The sequence below is a fragment of the Somniosus microcephalus genome, chromosome 2, assembly GCF_052327205.1.
Source record: "Somniosus microcephalus isolate GS21.2 chromosome 2, FLI_Smic_1.0, whole genome shotgun sequence".
Lineage (NCBI taxonomy): Eukaryota > Metazoa > Chordata > Chondrichthyes > Squaliformes > Somniosidae > Somniosus > Somniosus microcephalus.
In genome coordinates this window covers 150,334,493-150,352,993 of record NC_140988.1, presented here as the reverse complement: position 1 = coordinate 150,352,993, position 18,501 = coordinate 150,334,493, and the positions used below count along the sequence as shown (strand labels likewise).

At 46.3% G+C, this 18,501-nt stretch overlaps 1 long non-coding RNA gene and 1 other non-coding gene across 19 annotated transcripts in view; one reads left to right on the top strand and one right to left on the bottom strand.

Annotated features, from left to right (window-relative positions):
* Positions 1-18,501, top strand: part of LOC147123011 (uncharacterized) — a 109,238-nt gene that overhangs the window by 74,163 nt on the left and 16,574 nt on the right. For 13 of the 18 annotated variants that reach the window (XR_015073102.1, XR_015073103.1, XR_015073106.1 and 10 more), the window contains 2 exons: positions 1,454-1,634; positions 16,337-16,517. This is a non-coding gene — a long non-coding RNA (uncharacterized LOC147123011). Of the gene's footprint in view, positions 1-1,453; positions 1,635-4,244; positions 4,400-16,336; positions 16,518-18,501 lie in introns of all 18 variants that reach the window. The other 5 variants (XR_015073107.1, XR_015073101.1, XR_015073083.1 and 2 more) reach the window with 4 other exon arrangements.
* On the bottom strand, positions 7,121-7,311 carry LOC147123013 (U2 spliceosomal RNA). Its single transcript, XR_015075168.1, has one exon. It is a non-coding gene; the product is annotated as a U2 spliceosomal RNA (small nuclear RNA).

Below are 18,501 nucleotides of genomic sequence, written 5' to 3'. Positions count from 1 at the left end.
TAAATGGCACAATTTTAAAGGGGGTGCAGGAACAGGGAAACCTGAGGGTGTATGAACACAAATATTTGAAGGTGGCAGGACAAATTGAGAAGGCTGTTAAAAAAGCATATGTGATCCTTGGCTTTATTAATAGAGGAATAGAGTACAAAAGCAAGGAAATTCTGCTAAACCTTTATAAAACTGGTTCGGCCTCAGCTGGAATATTGTGTTCAGTTCTGGACACCACACTTTAGGAAGGATGTCAAGGCCAAGGAGAGGGTGCAGAGAGATTTACTGGAATGGTACCAGGGATGAGGGACTTCAGTTATTTGGAGAAGCTGGGGGGTTTCTCCTTAGTGCAGAGAAGGTTAAGAAGAGATTTAATTGAGGTGTTCAAACTCAGGAGCGGTTTTGATCGAATAAATAAGGAGAAACTGTTTCCAGTTGCAGAAGGGTCGGTAACCAGAGGACACAGGTTTAAGGTGATTTGCAAAAGAACCAGAGGCGACATAAGGAAATATTTTTTTACGCAGCGAGTTGTTGTGATCTGGAATGCACTGCCTGAAAGGGTGACGGAAGCAGATTCAATAGTAACATTCAAAAAGAAACTTGGATAAATCCTTGTAGCGGTCAGAAATTACAGGGCTATGGGGAGGGAGCAGGGGAGTGGGACTAATTGGATAGCTCTACCAAAGAGGCACAGGCACGATGGGCCGAATGGCCTCCTTCTGTACTGTATCATTCTATGATTAATACTTAGAATCATAGAATGATACAGCACAGAAGGAGGCCATTTGGCCCATCGTGCAGTGCCGACTCTTTGTTAATTTCAATTAGGGTGTGAAAATTAAATAATAAATTAATCATTTAGCTGTAAGTCCTCGCGCACCTGCCTCTGCGCTGATTTTGCCGTTACTTTTCTAATTTTTCCCTCTGATTACTTTAGTCTCTCGGGAGCTCTCCTACGATGCTCTGCCGCTGGTCATACCTGCTCAGATTTTATGAGTGCAAATCAGAGCAGCACATTTTCCTGCAGGCACTGGAGCCCCTATTCCATCTGTATTCCAAAATTTTATGTTTTGTCCTTAGATAGGGGACGTAACAGATAGTACTTTGTCAAGAATGTTGTACTTTATCTTAACTAAAAGCCTAGAAATTATAATTTGTAAATTCCCTCATTCTCTTGTGGTCCATTGTGAAGCCAGATTCAGTTCTCTGACCACTTATTTCTGCTCATACGACGTGCTGTCTGTTGTGTAATGGGCAGGCCTCGGGGGAGGGGTCATGGACCTCATCTCTGTAACTGAGACCTGTCTGTGACAGCGAGGGGTTGCTGGAGCTAGAAATGCTTCCTCAAACCCAACCTGAAGACGGGACATGCAGGTTTGTGCGTGGACAAAACAGCAGCATTTTAGGTTCACTTGGATTTTACTAAGGCAAGGGGTGATTGAAAGAGTCAAATGTTTCCCTTTAGCAGCCACTACTGATGACAGAAAGAATACAGGGAGCTGATTTATCACAGAGCACGCACAAGAAGAGGCCAGCCAAGCATATTGCCAGGAGGAGCCTGAAAGCTGCAGTCAGCACGAGAAAGGGCAGAAAAAAAAGATAACAGCTGGGTGAGAAATGGAGGAAAGTCTGTGACACACGCACAGGTAAGTGTGCTATTTTGCAGTTCAAGTTCAATGTTTTGTGCCAGACATTTTTACAGTATGGATAGTTTCCGCTTTTCTAGTAGCTAGGATATGCCTGTTCCCTTCCGATAAGGTCATACATCTGCATAGTGGTTTCTTTCTGCCCTCGCTCCCCACTTGGGTTGCCTACTTCCAAGAGGGACCGATTGAAGTTTGAAAAGATGATTAAAAGAAAGGAGAGAGGAAATCCGTGCAGGCTTGCAGATTCTGTGCTGTGTGCATGTGGTTTTGCTGCAAAGTTTAGCTTGCGTTCAACTGTGTGTTGGGGCTGAAAAATTCCTAAAATTTTAAAGAAATTAGTCTTTGAGAATGGAAGAAAAAGTTTTTTAAAAGTCCCATCCCATGTAATTGCTGAGACAACAATGGTGTAAGACCTTAAGATAACTGCTTTTCTAACTGTTGAGTGAATTGCAACCAATTCACACCTATTTCTTTTTGTGATTACAATCTTTCACTGGCACCAAATTCTCAGGAGGTGCTGACTGTGCTGCATTCGGTCCCCTTTTGGGCTAATTGTTGGTTTATTCCCTTATACTTTGCCTCCCTTTGTGCTTGGCTGCAGGTGAAATGCCTTTAGTTGGTTTCGACGGAGTTTCCTTCTTTGCAAGCTCTATTATGCGTAAGTTTTGGGTGTGGAAATCTCTCTTCTCTTTGGCAGTCCCTCGGAACCGAAGATGACTTAAATACATGGAAATACATGAATGTGACCAGTGATGGCTACTTTTAATTGTTGAGTCTTTGACCTTTCAATCATTTGTGGATTTACACATTTGTGACTAGCTGTAAACTGTGCCAATTGTTGTATAGGTTCTTGTACTTTTAAGAGCAGCGGCAGCAGCAAAGAGCTGCTTTAAAATGTTGCAGAAACACTAGTTATGAGCTGTATTTTTGCAAGTGAAATGACTTTTGGTATTTGGAATGTAGACTGTCAGCTGAGAGTGGCAGCGTAGCAGCATCCCGGCAGGTTTGTCAGCATTTAGTGGTTTTAAATTTGAGAGGGAATGTACAGACCCCGCTTGTGTTTTGTTTTGAAGTTGTTCCTTGGGTGTAGCTGTGAGTGTCTGAGGTTTTGAAATGTACACGTGTTGAAAAAAAAGTAAAGAAAGAAAGTAGATGTTTTTCATGAAGCTCAAAAGATTGGAGGTATTTGTCAGGTTCGGGGTTCACACGTGAAGAATTGTTGGCCTTTGCTTTATTGCACACCGCAACCAGATAAAGTTACTCGATGGTTGACATAAATAGAGCCTTTTCTTACCGACTGTCACTTTCCTGGGGAACTGTGTTAACCATTAGAATCATACAGCACAGAAAGAGGCCACTACATCGTGTCTACAACAGAGAAACAGGCCGTTCGGCCCAAGTTGTCTATGCCGGCGCTTATGCTCCATATGTGCTTCCTCCCACCCCTCTTCATCTAACTCTGTCAGCATACCCCTTCTGATTCCTTTGTCCCCCGTGTGCGTATCAGGCTTGCCCTTGAATGCATCTATGCTTTTGCCTCAACTACTCCTTGTGGTAGCACGTTCCACATTCTTACCACTCTTTGGGTAAAGAAGTTTCTCCTGAATTTATTAGTGATGACTATTTTATATTAATGGCCTCTAGTTTTGGTCTCCCCCACAAGCGGAAACAATTTCTCTACATCTACCTTATCATACTCTTCGAAAGAGCTAACCAAATGTCCCACTCAATGTCCTTCATAGGCAGCACTACCTGCTGCGCGTCCTCCCTCCCCCACACCTCCCCTACCACCCCAACCCCTCCCACGCCTGGCCCATTCAAATTTTTGTGCATGCGCGGAATCTACAATGTAAATGCCGATGAGCAGCCTGTGCGGGACCTCAGACCACTGCACGGCCACGCGTGTGCACACCTTAGCGGAATCTCTGGTCCCACTCCCCTACTCATTTTCTCCATAGCCCCAGAAATGTTTCTTTTTCAAGTACATATCCCATTCCCTTTTGAAAGTTACTATTGAATCTGCTTCCACCATGTTTTCAGGCAGTGCATTCCAGATCATAACAACTCGCTGGAGTTAGCTGTAAGTCCTCAGGCTCTTGCCTGTGCGCTGAGTTTGCCGTTACTTTTCTCATTTTTCCCTCTGTTTGTTTTAGCCTCTCGGGGTCTCTCCCACGATGCCAGCACTGCCGCTGGTCATAGCTGCTCAGATTTTAAGAGCACAGATCAGAGCAGCACACTTTCCTGCGGGCACTGTAATAGCGGAGCAGGCCCCTATTCCATCTGTGTTCCAACAGATAGTACTTTGTTAAGAATGTTGTACTTGATCTTAACTAAAAGCCAAGAAATTATAATTTGTAAACTCCCCTCATTTTCTTGTGGCCCATTGTGAAGCCAGATTCAGTTCTCAGACCACTTATTTCTGCTCAGACGACCTGCTGTCTGTTGTGTAATGGGCAGGACTCGGAGGAGGGGTCATGGTCCTCATCTCTCTAGCTGAGACCTGTCTGTGTCAGCAGGGGGCTGGAGCCAGAAATGCTTCCTCAAACCCAACTTGAAGACGATTCATACAGGCAAAGCAGCAGCATTTTAGGTTCTACTTGGATTTTACAGAAAGAAGACAGAGAGCTGATCTATCACAGAGCACTCAGAAGAAGAGGCCAGCCAAGCGTATTGCCAGGAGGAGCCTGAAAGCTGCAGTAACAAGAAAGCAGGACAAAGATAACAGCTGTGTGAGAAAGGGAGCAAAGACTGTGACACACGCTCAGGTAAGTGTGTTGGATGTTCTGTCCTAGGCTTTCTGATTGCACGGCCGGCAGTAAGCCATTTTTTTCATAGGTTACTGTCAGCATTCCAATCTGAAAGCCAGGGCGACCAGGAGTTTTTGGGTGATAACTGGGACTTTGTTTGGCCTGGTGTGGAATCAGGAGGGCTTCCTAGCGCAAGCCTGGGCTTACAACTGCAATGAGATCCCAAAGACGTGACCAGGGCCTCACGTGCATATTTAAATAAGACCCCCGCCAGCTTCGGGCGGGGTCCTTGGCGCCTGCAATTTAAAATTGTAGTCAGGCGATTTTGGGCCAAATCGGCAAGACTCCTTCTCCACTTTAACCACCACCCCCCCCCCCACCACCACCGAGTTTCTGACGGGCAGCGGGTGTTAACGTTCCCGCCACCCCCACCCTGTGAAGACCAGATTAGAAATGAATTTCAATGAGATTGCATTGACGCGACCTTCACATTTCTGCATTTAGGATTAAAAAGCTTTTCAGATTGGTCGGGGGGCATGAGAAATTTCCTCACTCACTTTTAACAATTCAGTTTCTGCTCCTCTGCGACTCTCATAGTTGACAAAGGGACAATTATTGCTGTTTCTCTCTGCTCACTGCTGGGCTGACTGCCATACCACACGGGGTGTTGCTGTCCTGCTGCTCAAGGTCCACTGCCTCGCTGCTTGCTATATGCTTGCTTCGCTGGCCATGGATTTTGCCCCGCTCCATTCTGCTTTCAGAACTTGCCCTGCGCTGGATGGACTGGCTCCTCGGCTCCTCCTGCAGCTCTCGGTGTTGTGTGCTCCTCGTTGCCTAATAGCTGTTCTTCGGCCCATCTTCATCTGCACTGAACTGTTGGTTTTACCCTTCACCTCCCCTGGATCCCTAATCTTTGCTGTTCTTAGTCCCTGGGTTTCACGCCCACTGCTCCATGCTTCTCCACTATCCCAGCAGGTCCGCTGTTAACACCTGAGGTCACTCTACACTTCCGCTGGACCCCAGGATCAACCACCGCCGGTCAATTTTCCTTTCCTCTTTGGCTTTATGAATCCATTGGAGTTTCCTGCTTCGACTCCTGCAGCACAGCAGCTGATTCTCTGCTCCTCCGACAGCTCCTCAATCCAACATCTCTCCTCTGGTGACTCCGAACGCCTCTCCTTCTCCAAGCTGCCTCCACCCTGTCTACAACTGAACTTCATCCCATCGTAACCTCCTGGCCCTCAGACTTTAAAGTGGGGTACGGCTAGTGAGTTCTTGTTGGGCCTTGTTTGTACCTTTTGTTAAAAATTGGACCTTCACTTTCCAAAGCGTCATTCTGGTTTGAATCGAAATTTTCAATTGATCCATTTTCGGGATGTAACATGCACCAATCAGCTTATCATGCTTCGCTATTGCTAACCCGCCTCCTAAACTCCTTTGGAATCTTAGCTGAGCAAATCATTCTGCCTGAGGTGGGCCTAGTCATGTCCAATCTTCCCTGTAAGCTACGCTTGTTCTACGCGGCCTGTTTCTTTTAATGCGCGGTGCCTTTAAATTTCTGCGCATGCGCGGTACTTACAGTGTAAAAGCAGGTGAGCGGCCTGCACGGGACCTTTCAGATTACTGCACGCGCGCACCTTAGCGGGAACATTGGTCACGTCCAAGTGTTTGGGTTCGAGGTACTTGAGAAGGATGCTGTGATAACTTCCTTTCAATGTCTCTAACTCTTGTCTTCAACAATTCCATCCAGTAACTTTGAAGTTATCCTTGTCAGATTGGGCTGATTCTTGACTCGAATACTGTCCTCGTGGGCGACTGGAATTTCGGGACCTCTGCTTGGAATGGATTATCATTGCTGTTTGCCACCTTTCCTATCATTTTGGCGAGTCATGGACACCTTCTTGGTTTTGTGACTGGCAATCTAAATTCCTAACTGTATTACCCCGTTGGTTAGGGGCTTTAGCTTTTTCTGATTCTAGTACTTCTTCTGAATTGAGCGAGAGAGTTATGATATTATGTCAGCTGCTGTTGAGTAGTTTCCTTGTGCCCTGCTTCATTTTGTAGGAACTGTCTTACGTCCTTCTTATCCACTTTGTTCTCTTGGCATTCGGCCTCCTTTTGGGCTAATTGTTGGTTTATTCCCTTATACTGTACTCTGCCTCCCTTTGTGCTTGGCTGCAGGTTAAATGCCTTTAGTTGGTTTCGGCGGAGTTTTATGCGTAAGTTTTGGGTGTGGAAATACATGAATGTGACCAGTGATGGCTATTTTTGATTGTTGAGTCTTTGACCTTTCAATCATGTGCAGAGTATGATCTTGTGGATTTACACATTTGTGACTACAGTAGCTGTAAAGTGTGCCAGGTTTGAGCCCATTGTTGTATGGGTTCTTGTATTTTTAAGAGCAGCGGCGGCAGCAGCAGCAGCAGCAGCAGCAGCAGAGAGCTGCTTTAAAATGTTGCTGAAAGACTAGTTGTGAGCTGTATTTGCAAGTGAAATGACTTTTGGTATTTGGAATGTAGACTGTCAGCTGAGAGTGGCAGCGTAGCAGCAGCATGCAAGGTTTGTCAGCATTTAGTGGTTTTAAATTTGAGAGCGAATGTACAGACCGCCTGTGTTTGTTTTGAAGTTGTTCCTTGGTGTCTTAGGTTTTGAGATGTACACGTGTTGGGGGGAAAAAGTAAAGAAAAAGAGTAGATGTTTTTCATGAAACTGTTTTTAATTTTTCAAAATCTCCCGAGAGGGAGGTGCACCGTTCCCAGAGGCACTGCAATACCAGGTCGATGCGTGGAGTGGACGGAGCAAGCCCCTATTCCATCTCCCTGTTCCAAAAATCAATTTAATATATGGTCCCCAGATAGGGGACATATCAGATATTAAACTGATAAGAACAGATACTACACTTGATCTTAGCCAAAAGGCCGAGAAGCGATGCTCACGCCGCCCATAGTGTTCTCGGGTCCCGTTTGCCCTCCTTCTTTTACGTCAGGCTGACTGTGTCCAAAGACGTATAACTGCTGACGGTTTCACTGTTGGGATATTTTTGCCGGGATTTCTAACTGGACCGAAGATTAGTTTACAGAAGTTGCCTTTCTTACCCTTTTCAGTGAAACTGCTTCATAGATATGTATATTGCCAGTATTCCACCAATCAGCTGGGAGAGGGTTGTGCCTGTCCACACGTACGTCACTGTCAGAGGCTGCCGTGGAACAAAAACTTTTTAAACCAGTTGCGTAAGACGTCTTGCAGGGCGTGAGTGACAATGCAACAACCAACTGACAAAGTGGATAGGTGATCTGGGTGTAACAAGCAGGGTAGAGAAGGGAGAACCAGTGGATGTAGTATATGACTTAATAAAACTCACTACGCACTTGGTTCGAGTATAAAGCAAGGCTTTAATCAACTTGTTTCAAAACATGGAGGTCTAGTTATCTTTCACTAGTTCCTGTTTACAAAATGTCCTGGGAAAGCTGGGCCCACGCCCGAGTATTTATACTCCTTGGACGGCGCCACCAGCTGGCCGTCCAGTGTTATTTCATGAGCCTTTCTTCATGGATCATAAGATTCATAACAGTATATTTGTATTTTCAGAAGGTATTCGATAAGGTGCTACACGAGAAGTTGTTGCACAATATTAGGGCTCATGGGATTGGGGGTAATATATTAGCATGGATAGAGGATTGGTTAACTAACAGAAAACAGAGAGTCGGGATAAATGGGTCATTTTCAGGTTGGCAAACTGTAACTGGTGTGGTGCCGCAGGGATCAGTGCTGGGGCCTCAACTATTTACAATCTATATTAATGACTTGGATGAAGGGACTGAGTGTAATGTAGCCAAATTTGCTGATGATACAAAGATAGGTGGGAAAGCAAATTGTGTGGAGGATGCAAAGAATCTCCAAAGGGACATAGATAGGCTAAGTGAGTGGGCAAAGATCTGGCAGATGGAGTTTAATGTGGGGAAAATGCGAGGTTATCAACTTGGGTAGGAAAAATAAAAAAGCAAATTATTATTTAAATGGGGAGCGATTACAAAATGAGGCATCTGGGGGTCCTTGTACATGAATCACAAAAACTTAGCATGCAGGTACAGCAAGTAATTAGGAAGGCAAATGGAATGTTGGCCTTTATTGCAAAGGGAATGGAGTATAAAAGTAGGGAAGTCCTGTTGCAACTGTACAGTGCGTTGGTGAGACCACACCTGGAGTGCTGCGTACAGTTTTGGTCTCCTTATTTAAGGAAGGATATACTTGCATTGGAGGCAGTTCAGAGAAGGTTCACGAGGTTGATTCCGGAGATGAAGGGGTTGTCTTATGAAGAAAGGTTGAGCAGGTTGGGCCTATACTCATTGGAGTTTAGAAGAATGAGAGGGGATCTTATTGAAACATATAAGATTCTGAAGGGGCTTGACAGGGTAGATGCAGAGAGGATGTTTCCCCTCGTGGGGTAATCTAGACCTAAGGGGCATAATTTCAGAATAAGGGGGCACCCTTTTAAATGGGAAATGAGGAGGAATTTCTTCTCTCAGAGGGTCGTGAATCTTTGGAATTCTCTTCCTCATTGAATATATTTAAGGTGGAGATAGACAGATTTTTGAAAGGTAAGGGAGTCGAGGGTTATGGGAAGTGGGCAGGGAAGTGGACTTGAGGCCAAGATCAGATCAGCCATGATCTTATTGAATGGTGGAGCAGGCTCGAGGGGCCAAATGACCTACTCCTACTTCTTATGTTCTTATTAAATATATCGCCGTTCCTTCATCGTCGCTGGGTCAAAATCCTGGAACTCCCTCCCTAACAGCACTGTGAGAGTGCTTTCACCACTAGGACTGCAACGGTTCAAGAAGGCGGCTCACCACCACCTTTTCAAGGGCCATTAGGGATGGGCAATAAATGCTGGCCTTTCCAGCGACGCCCACGTCCCAGGAATGAATTTTTTAAAAAAGAGAAGTGACCTCATTGAAACGAAAATAATTCTTACAGGGCTCGACAGGGTAGACGCTGAGAGGCAGGTTCCTCTGGCTGGAGAGTCTAGAACTAGTGGTCATTGTCTCAGCATAAGGGGTCAGCCATTTAGGACTGAGATGAGGAGAAATTTCTTCACTCATATGGTTGTGAATCTTTGGAATTCTCTACTACCCCATAGGGCTGTGGATGCTCCGTCGATTAGTATATTCAAGACTGAGAGCGATAGATTCTTGGGCACTATGGGAATCAAGATATATGCGGGCAGGGCGGGAAAGTGGAGTTGATGTAGAAGTTCAGCAATGATCTTATTGAATGGCGTAGCAGGCTCGAGTGGCCGTATGGCCTACTCCTGCTCCTGTTTCTTATGTTGGGCAGCAGCCCTATCTAAAACCGCTCACCGTCTACTGTCCTTGAGCCAATTTGCAATCCATCTTGTAATAACACACTTGACACCATGGGGCACCATTTCAGCACAAAGTCCCTAATGCAGCACTTTACCAAAACCTTTTTGGAAATCCAAGTGGGTGACATGTACCAAATCTCCCTGATCTACGATACCACTGGCTTTTTCAAGTAGCTGGATCAGGTTTGTCAAACGTGATCTCTCTTTTCTGAAGCCGATTTAAGTATCACGCAGTAGTTTTGGTTGAGTGAGTGGCCGACTGATAGCTAGAGCCTGGTCTGTTTGCACTGCAATAACCAGTGACTCTTCCTACTCCCTGCCTAAGGACTGTGATATCATAGGAATGGTCACTGTTCTATGACATCATTGATGTAGCACTGCCCAGCAGCCAAACTCGATGAACGCTGCTCAATATGGGCTGAGTTTAGCTGACTCCTGTTGCAGGAAATGAAACAGGAGCACATTTTAACCTGTGTTATTGGGCAGTGGTATAATAGCTCAAAAGATCGGCGGTATTTGTCAGGTTCGGAGTTCACACGTGAAGAATTGTTGGCTTTTGCTTTATTGCACATCACAACCAGATAAAGTTACTCGATGGTTGACATAAATAGAGCCTTTTCTTACCTACTGTCACTTTCCTGGGGAACTGTGTTAACCAATAGAATCATACAGCACAGAAAGAGGCCACTACATCGTGTCTACAACAGAGAAACAGGCCGTTTGGCCCAAGTTGTCTATGCCGGCGCTTATGCTCCACACGTGCTTCCTCCCACCCCTCTTCATCTAACTCTGTCAGCATACCCCTTCTGATTCCTTTGTCCCCCATGTGCGTATCAGGCTTGCCCTTGAATGCATCTATGCTTTTGCCTCAACTACTCCTTGTGGTAGCACGTTCCACATTCTTACCACTCTTTGGGTAAAGAAGTTTCTCCTGAATTTATTAGTGACCATCTTATATTTATGGCCTCTAGTTTTGGTCTCCCACACAAGTGGAAACAATTTCTCTACATCTACCATATCATACTCTTCGAAAGAGCTAACCAAATGCCCCACTCAATGTCCTCCGTAGGCTGCACTACCTGCTGCGCGTCCTCCCTCCCCCACACCTCCCTGGAGTGCTATCAAACATAATTTGACACCGAGCCACGTAAGGAGAGACAATACAAGCAAAATGGTACAATTTTAAAGGGAGTGCGAGAACAGAGAGACCTGGGGGTGTTTGTGCACAAATCTTTGAAGGGGCCAGGACATTAACAAAGCAGTTAATGAAGCATATGGGATCCTGGGCTTTATAAATAGAGTCATAGGGCTCGATTTTAACTCGGCCGTCGGGCAGGCTTTGAGGCGTGTGGGGAGTTAAAATCGCAAAACCTGGGGGTCGGGACCCCCCCCCCCACCCGGCCTGGTTCCCGACACCTAGCCATTTTAACCCAGGTGTGTCTGATGGTCCCGAATCAGTCCCGCCTGCAACAGGCAGGACTGGTCTTTAGGGCCCTTAAACAGCACTCATTGGCCTTTATAATCCCATTTTAACAGGCCTTTGCCTGTTTAACCCTTTTCCCATGTAAAACACGCCTGGTGGGGATCACGCCTGTGAAACCTGGCGTGAGCACTATTGGCTTGCTGACTATCAGCTGCAGGTCAACCATTAAAGAGGAAATTTGAGCAGTCATCATTTGCAGGTGGCAGGACTTTGTTGTTTCAGGCCTGGGGCAACTTTTACCAGGCTTAACCACACCTCTGGAAGGTTGGAGCCTCACACACTTCTCCAGTGTGACCTCCTGCGAAACCCCTCTCGCCAGCCTAACTCAGCCTTCCTCAACTGAGGCATCTACCAGAAGCATGGGAGGCCTTTTTTCCCTTCCCTTCTTGGCATTAGAGGACCTCCAGCCCCATTCGCGAAATGACACACGCCACAACTGCAGAAGTTGCCATTAGAATTTTTATGCAAAACAAACAACTGATGGCATTTTTACAGAATACACAACATTTTACCCAAGTGACTACCCTTGTGACTATTTGTGCTTTATTTTCCTCTTAGGCGTGCTCCTACATAGTGGTTCTCCTGTGGCTTCAGCAGATGTGGAGGCCCCTTGCTCACTTTCCTGCTGCTCCTGTCTCGACACCTTTGGCAGGCGTCCTCTGGGGTGGCAAGCCTGTGAGGGCTCGTCAGCAGTCTGCTGCTCCTGCGGCTGTGCAGGAGTTGAGACGTCTATCTCACTTGGGTGTGGACTCCGGCGGGGCTCTGACCGAGGGCTCTGCAGTGGCATGGAAGTGTGAGTGCTTGGAGAGGAACCCCCACTTCATTGAGGTCTGCCACCAACCTCCCTCTCATGGGTCAGCTCCCCCTCCGCGCCTGCAAGTGGCTTGAGAGCACCTTGCTGCACATCAGGGGGGCCATGGGGACCCGTATCTGCAATGGCAGTCCTACTCAGAAGGACTTCCATGAAGGTCTGGTTTCTCTGTTCAATAGATGCCCATCGCTCCTCAAGAGATGTCATTCTATTCTGAACACTCACCATGTTTTCCATACCCTGGCGACTAACCTCCTCTATGGCTGTAGCCTTCCTCTCCTCTACCGTAGCCAGCCTTACCACGGAGGCAGCAATCATTTCCACGTAGGTAGCCATCCTTTCCGTGTTGATGCGTTCATGCGCCAATGACTCAACAAAGGCTCTGCTCATGGTCGCTATGGACTCCTCCATTCGCTCCACACTCGCAGCGACCCTAGAGACAAAACCTGCCAGAGACTCCTGCATCTGCGCCTGGAGTCCCATCACCTCTGATCTTACGGGTGGGCCCAGAGGCAGAGGGTCGACATGCAGCTGAGCCGAGCTGGCAGAATCCTGTGCCCTCCGACGAGGACTTTCCACTGCTGTCCCTGTCGCCACAATCTGCTGATGCTCACTTGTGAGCTGTGATACACCAGGTGACAACTCTACTCTATGTCCCGAAGGTCCCACCGAGGTGTGAGTGTGTGCGCTGGCGCTGGGTGCGCTTATTTCTGCTGACGCTGCGCCCTCAGAGGTTGCAGATTCCTCAGGAATCTGGCATCTCAGGCTCTTCCTCCTACACACTGGGGACGGGGGCTCTCGATGGCCCTGTGGGGGAGTCAAGGAAAAAGTTAGAGATGTGATGCCAAGGTTACATGCACATTGCGTTTTGCAGGTGATCATAAGTCCATATGATATAGCTTCAGAATCATTATCAGCGACTCATGCAATGCTAATGAGAGAGATGGAAAACTATTCTGTCACCAGCTTGCGGGGATGCACCTGTCTCTCCTTCCCCAACTTCCGCATCTATGTCAGCCCCGACAATCTCCAGGACGCCTTCCTCCCAGGGGGTGAGCTGGGCTAATGAGGGCGGCCCTCCTCCTGTCCTGGCTCTCGCTCTCCTGTTGTGAGCTCTCTTTTCCTGCAATGAGGGAGACAAGTGGAGGTTGAGTGAGGATGAAGGAGTGAGTGCAGAGATTGCATAGCATAGATACTTAGAAGGAAACAAAGATGAAGTGAGGTTGCAAGACCAAGGGCTCTCCCTGTGTGTTGTCAGTTGTGTTCAAAGCATCAGAGTGAGAGGGAGTGTGAGGGCTGCATGGTGGAATAGTTATGTGAATGTGAGCATAGAGAGAGAGGGAATGGGTAAGGGTGCATGGATGTGAGTGTCAAGTGGGATGTGGAGGAAGAGACTGCTAAATCTGAGTGCTGGTGAGGAAAGGCAATGGGGATCAGATTGAGGGCGATGGAAACGTCATACAGTACTTACTTTTCCAGTGTGATGAAGGTCATGGAATTTTTTCCTGCACTGCATCCAGGTGCGCCGTGTGAGCCCCAAGGAGTTGACTTCACCAGCCACCTGTAGCCACACAGCCTTGGTCTGACTGGGAGGCCTCTTCCTCCCTGAAGAAGGGAACAGGACCTCCCTGTGCGCCCTAGCACCATCCAGCAATGCCTGGAGTGAAGCCTCATCAAATTTGGGGGCAGCTCTTGCCCTCCCGCTGGCCGTTGCTCCTGTGCCATCTCGACGGTGAAGCTTGGAAGCCTGCAGAAGAAGCAAGGCTTGCTGTGGGCCCTAAAAGCAGCAGCAATGATGACGTCATATTCTGCGACATTCTGACTGGAAATATTCAATTGCCAAGGCTTCCCACATGTTGGAAATCAATTGGCCAATTGAGTGAAAATTGCATCAATCTCACAGACCAATTTAGATTCGTGTGGGAAACACCAAATTCGGGGAACCCGACAACTCCCCGCGCCTGAGTTAAAATCGAGCCCATAGAGTACAAAAGCCAGGATGTTATGCTAAACTTATATGAAACACTAGTTTGGCCACAGCTTCAGTGTTGTGTCCAATTCTGGGCTCTACACTTTAGGAAGCACATGAAGGTATTGGAGAGGGTACAGAAGAGATTTACTAGAATGGTTCCAGGGATGAGGGATTACAGTTACGTGGATAGACTGGAGAAGCTGGGGTTGTTCTCCTTCGAGCAGAGAAGGCTAAGGAGAATTGATAGAGGTGTTTAAAATCATGTAGAGTTTAGATAGAGTAAATAAAGAGAAACTGTTTCCAATGGCTGAAGGGTCGATAACCAGAGGGCACAGATTTAAGGTGATTGACAAAAGAACCAGAGGTGACATGAGGAAAACCGTTTTTACGCAACGAGTGGCTAGAATTTGGAACGCACTGCCTAATTGGGTGGTGGATACAGGTTCAATCGTAGTCATCAAAGGGGAATTGGATAAATACTTGGAGAAAAAAAATTGCAGGGATACAGGGAAAGAGCGGGGGAGTAGGACTAACTGGATTACATAGGCTCTGGCCACAATCTTCCAATCCTCCTTAGATATGGGAGTGGTGCCAGAGGACTGGAGGATTGCAAATGTTAAAAAAGATAAACCGGGAACTACAGGCCAGTCAGCCCAGCGTCGGTGGTGGGGAAACTTTTAGAGGCCTAATTTCAAAGTTTGCAGATGACACGAAACTCGAAAAGGTAGTAAACAATGAGGATGATAGTAACAGAATTCAGGAGGACATAGGCAGACTGGTGAAATGGGCAGACACATGGCAGATGAAATTTAACGCAGAGAAGTGTGAAGTGATGCATTTTGGCAGGAATACTGAGGAGATGCAAAATGAACTAAATGGCACAATTTTAAAGGGGGTGCAGGAACAGGGAAACCTGAGGGTGTATGAACACAAATATTTGAAGGTGGCAGGACAAATTGAGAAGGCTGTTAAAAAAGCATATGTGATCCTTGGCTTTATTAATAGAGGAATAGAGTACAAAAGCAAGGAAATTCTGCTAAACCTTTATAAAACTGGTTCGGCCTCAGCTGGAATATTGTGTTCAGTTCTGGACACCACACTTTAGGAAGGATGTCAAGGCCAAGGAGAGGGTGCAGAGAGATTTACTGGAATGGTACCAGGGATGAGGGACTTCAGTTATTTGGAGAAGCTGGGGGGTTTCTCCTTAGTGCAGAGAAGGTTAAGAAGAGATTTAATTGAGGTGTTCAAACTCAGGAGCGGTTTTGATCGAATAAATAAGGAGAAACTGTTTCCAGTTGCAGAAGGGTCGGTAACCAGAGGACACAGGTTTAAGGTGATTTGCAAAAGAACCAGAGGCGACATAAGGAAATATTTTTTTACGCAGCGAGTTGTTGTGATCTGGAATGCACTGCCTGAAAGGGTGACGGAAGCAGATTCAATAGTAACATTCAAAAAGAAACTTGAATAAATCCTTGTAGCGGTCAGAAATTACAGGGCTATGGGGAGGGAGCAGGGGAGTGGGACTAATTGGATAGCTCTACCAAAGAGGCACAGGCACGATGGGCCGAATGGCCTCCTTCTGTACTGTATCATTCTATGATTAATACTTAGAATCATGAATGATACAGCACAGAAGGAGGCCATTTGGCCCATCGTGCAGTGCCGACTCTTTGTTAATTTCAATTAGGGTGTGAAAATTAAATAACAAATTAATCATTTAGCTGTAAGTCCTCGCGCACCTGCCTCTGCGCTGATTTTGCCGTTACTTTTCTAATTTTTCCCTCTGATTACTTTAGTCTCTCGGGAGCTCTCCTACGATGCTCTGCCGCTGGTCATACCTGCTCAGATTTTATGAGCGCAAATCAGAGCAGCACATTTTCCTGCAGGCACTGGAGCCCCTATTCCATCTGTATTCCAAAATTTAATGTTTTGTCCTTAGATAGGGGACGTAACAGATAGTACTTTGTCAAGAATGTTGTACTTTATCTTAACTAAAAGCCTAGAAATTATAATTTGTAAATTCCCTAATTTTCTTGTGGTCCATTGTGAAGCCAGATTCAGTTCTCTGACCACTTATTTCTGCTCATACGACGTGCTGTCTGTTGTGTAATGGGCAGGCCTCGGGGGAGGGGTCATGGACCTCATCTCTGTAACTGAGACCTGTCTGTGACAGCGAGGGGTTGCTGGAGCCAGAAATGCTTCCTCAAACCCAACCTGAAGACGGGACATGCAGGTTTGTGCGTGGACAAAACAGCAGCATTTTAGGTTCACTTGGATTTTACTAAGGCAAGGGGTGATTGAAAGAGTCAAATGTTTCCCTTTAGCAGCCACTACTGATGACAGAAAGAATACAGGGAGCTGATTTATCACAGAGCACGCACAAGAAGAGGCCAGCCAAGTATATTGCCAGGAGGAGCCTGAAAGCTGCAGTCAGCACGAGAAAGGGCAGAAAAAAAAGATAACAGCTGGGTGAGAAATGGAGGAAAGTCTGTGACACACGCACAGGTAAGTGTGCTATTTTGCAGTTCAAGTTCAATGTTTTGTGCCAGACATTTTTACAGTATGGATAGTTTCCGCTTTTCTAGTAGCTAGGATATGCCTGTTCCCTTCCGATAAGGTCATACATCTGCATGGTGGTTTCTTTCTGCCCTCGCTCCCCACTTGGGTTGCCTACTTCCAAGAGGGACCGATTGAAGTTTGAAAAGATGATTAAAAGAAAGGAGAGAGGAAATCCGTGCAGGCTTGCAGATTCTGTGCTGTGTGCATGTGGTTTTGCTGCAAAGTTTAGCTTGCGTTCAACTGTGTGTTGGGGCTGAAAAATTCCTAAAATTTTAAAGAAATTAGTCTTTGAGAATGGAAGAAAAAGTTTTTTAAAAGTCCCATCCCATGTAATTGCTGAGACAACAATGGTGTAAGACCTTAAGATAACTGCTTTTCTAACTGTTGAGTGAATTGCAACCAATTCACACCTATTTCTTTTTGTGATTACAATCTTTCACTGGCACCAAATTCTCAGGAGGTGCTGACTGTGCTGCATTCGGTCCCCTTTTGGGCTAATTGTTGGTTTATTCCCTTATACTTTGCCTCCCTTTGTGCTTGGCTGCAGGTGAAATGCCTTTAGTTGGTTTCGACGGAGTTTCCTTCTTTGCAAGCTCTATTATGCGTAAGTTTTGGGTGTGGAAATCTCTCTTCTCTTTGGCAGTCCCTCGGAACCGAAGATGACTTAAATACATGGAAATACATGAATGTGACCAGTGATGGCTACTTTTAATTGTTGAGTCTTTGACCTTTCAATCATTTGTGGATTTACACATTTGTGACTAGTTGTAAACTGTGCCAATTGTTGTATAGGTTCTTGTACTTTTAAGAGCAGCGGCAGCAGCAAAGAGCTGCTTTAAAATGTTGCAGAAACACTAGTTATGAGCTGTATTTTTGCAAGTGAAATGACTTTTGGTATTTGGAATGTAGACTGTCAGCTGAGAGTGGCAGCGTAGCAGCATCCCGGCAGGTTTGTCAGCATTTAGTGGTTTTAAATTTGAGAGGGAATGTACAGACCGTGCCTGTGTTTGTTTTGAAGTTGTTCCTTGGGTGTAGCTGTGAGTGTCTGAGGTTTTGAAATGTACACGTGTTGAAAAAAAAGTAAAGAAAGAAAGTCGATGTTTTTCATGAAGCTCAAAAGATTGGAGGTATTTGTCAGGTTCGGGGTTCACACGTGAAGAATTGTTGGCCTTTGCTTTATTGCACATCACAACCAGATAAAGTTACTCGATGGTTGACATAAATAGAGCCTTTTCTTACCTACTGTCACTTTCCTGGGGAACTGTGTTAACCATTAGAATCATACAGCACAGAAAGAGGCCACTACATCGTGTCTACAACAGAGAAACAGGCCGTTCGGCCCAAGTTGTCTATGCCGGCGCTTATGCTCCATATGTGCTTCCTCCCACCCCTCTTCAGGGGCCAGCACGGTGGCATAGTGGTTAGCACTGTTGCCTCACAGCGCCAGGGACCCGGGTTCGAATCCGGCCTCGGGTGACTGTCTGTGTGGAGTTTGCACATTCTCCCCGTGTTTGCGTGGGTTTTCTCCGGGTGCTCCGGTTTCCTCCCACAGTCCAAAGATGTGCGGGGTTAGGGTGATTGGCTATGATAAAAATTGACCCTTAGTGTTAGGGGGATTAAATACGTGGGGTTATGGGGATAGGGTGGGATATGTGTAGGGGTTACGGGGATCGGGTGGGATATGTGTCGGTGCAGGCTCGATGGGCCGAAATGACCTCTATCTGTACTGTGAGGTTTCTGTGATTTCTGTGATCTAACTCTGTCAGCATACCCCTTCTGATTCCTTTGTCCCCCGTGTGCGTATCAGGCTTGCCCTTGAATGCATCTATGCTTTTGCCTCAACTACTCCTTGTGGTAGCACGTTCCACATTCTTACCACTCTTTGGGTAAAGAAGTTTCTCCTGAATTTATTAGTGATGACTATTTTATA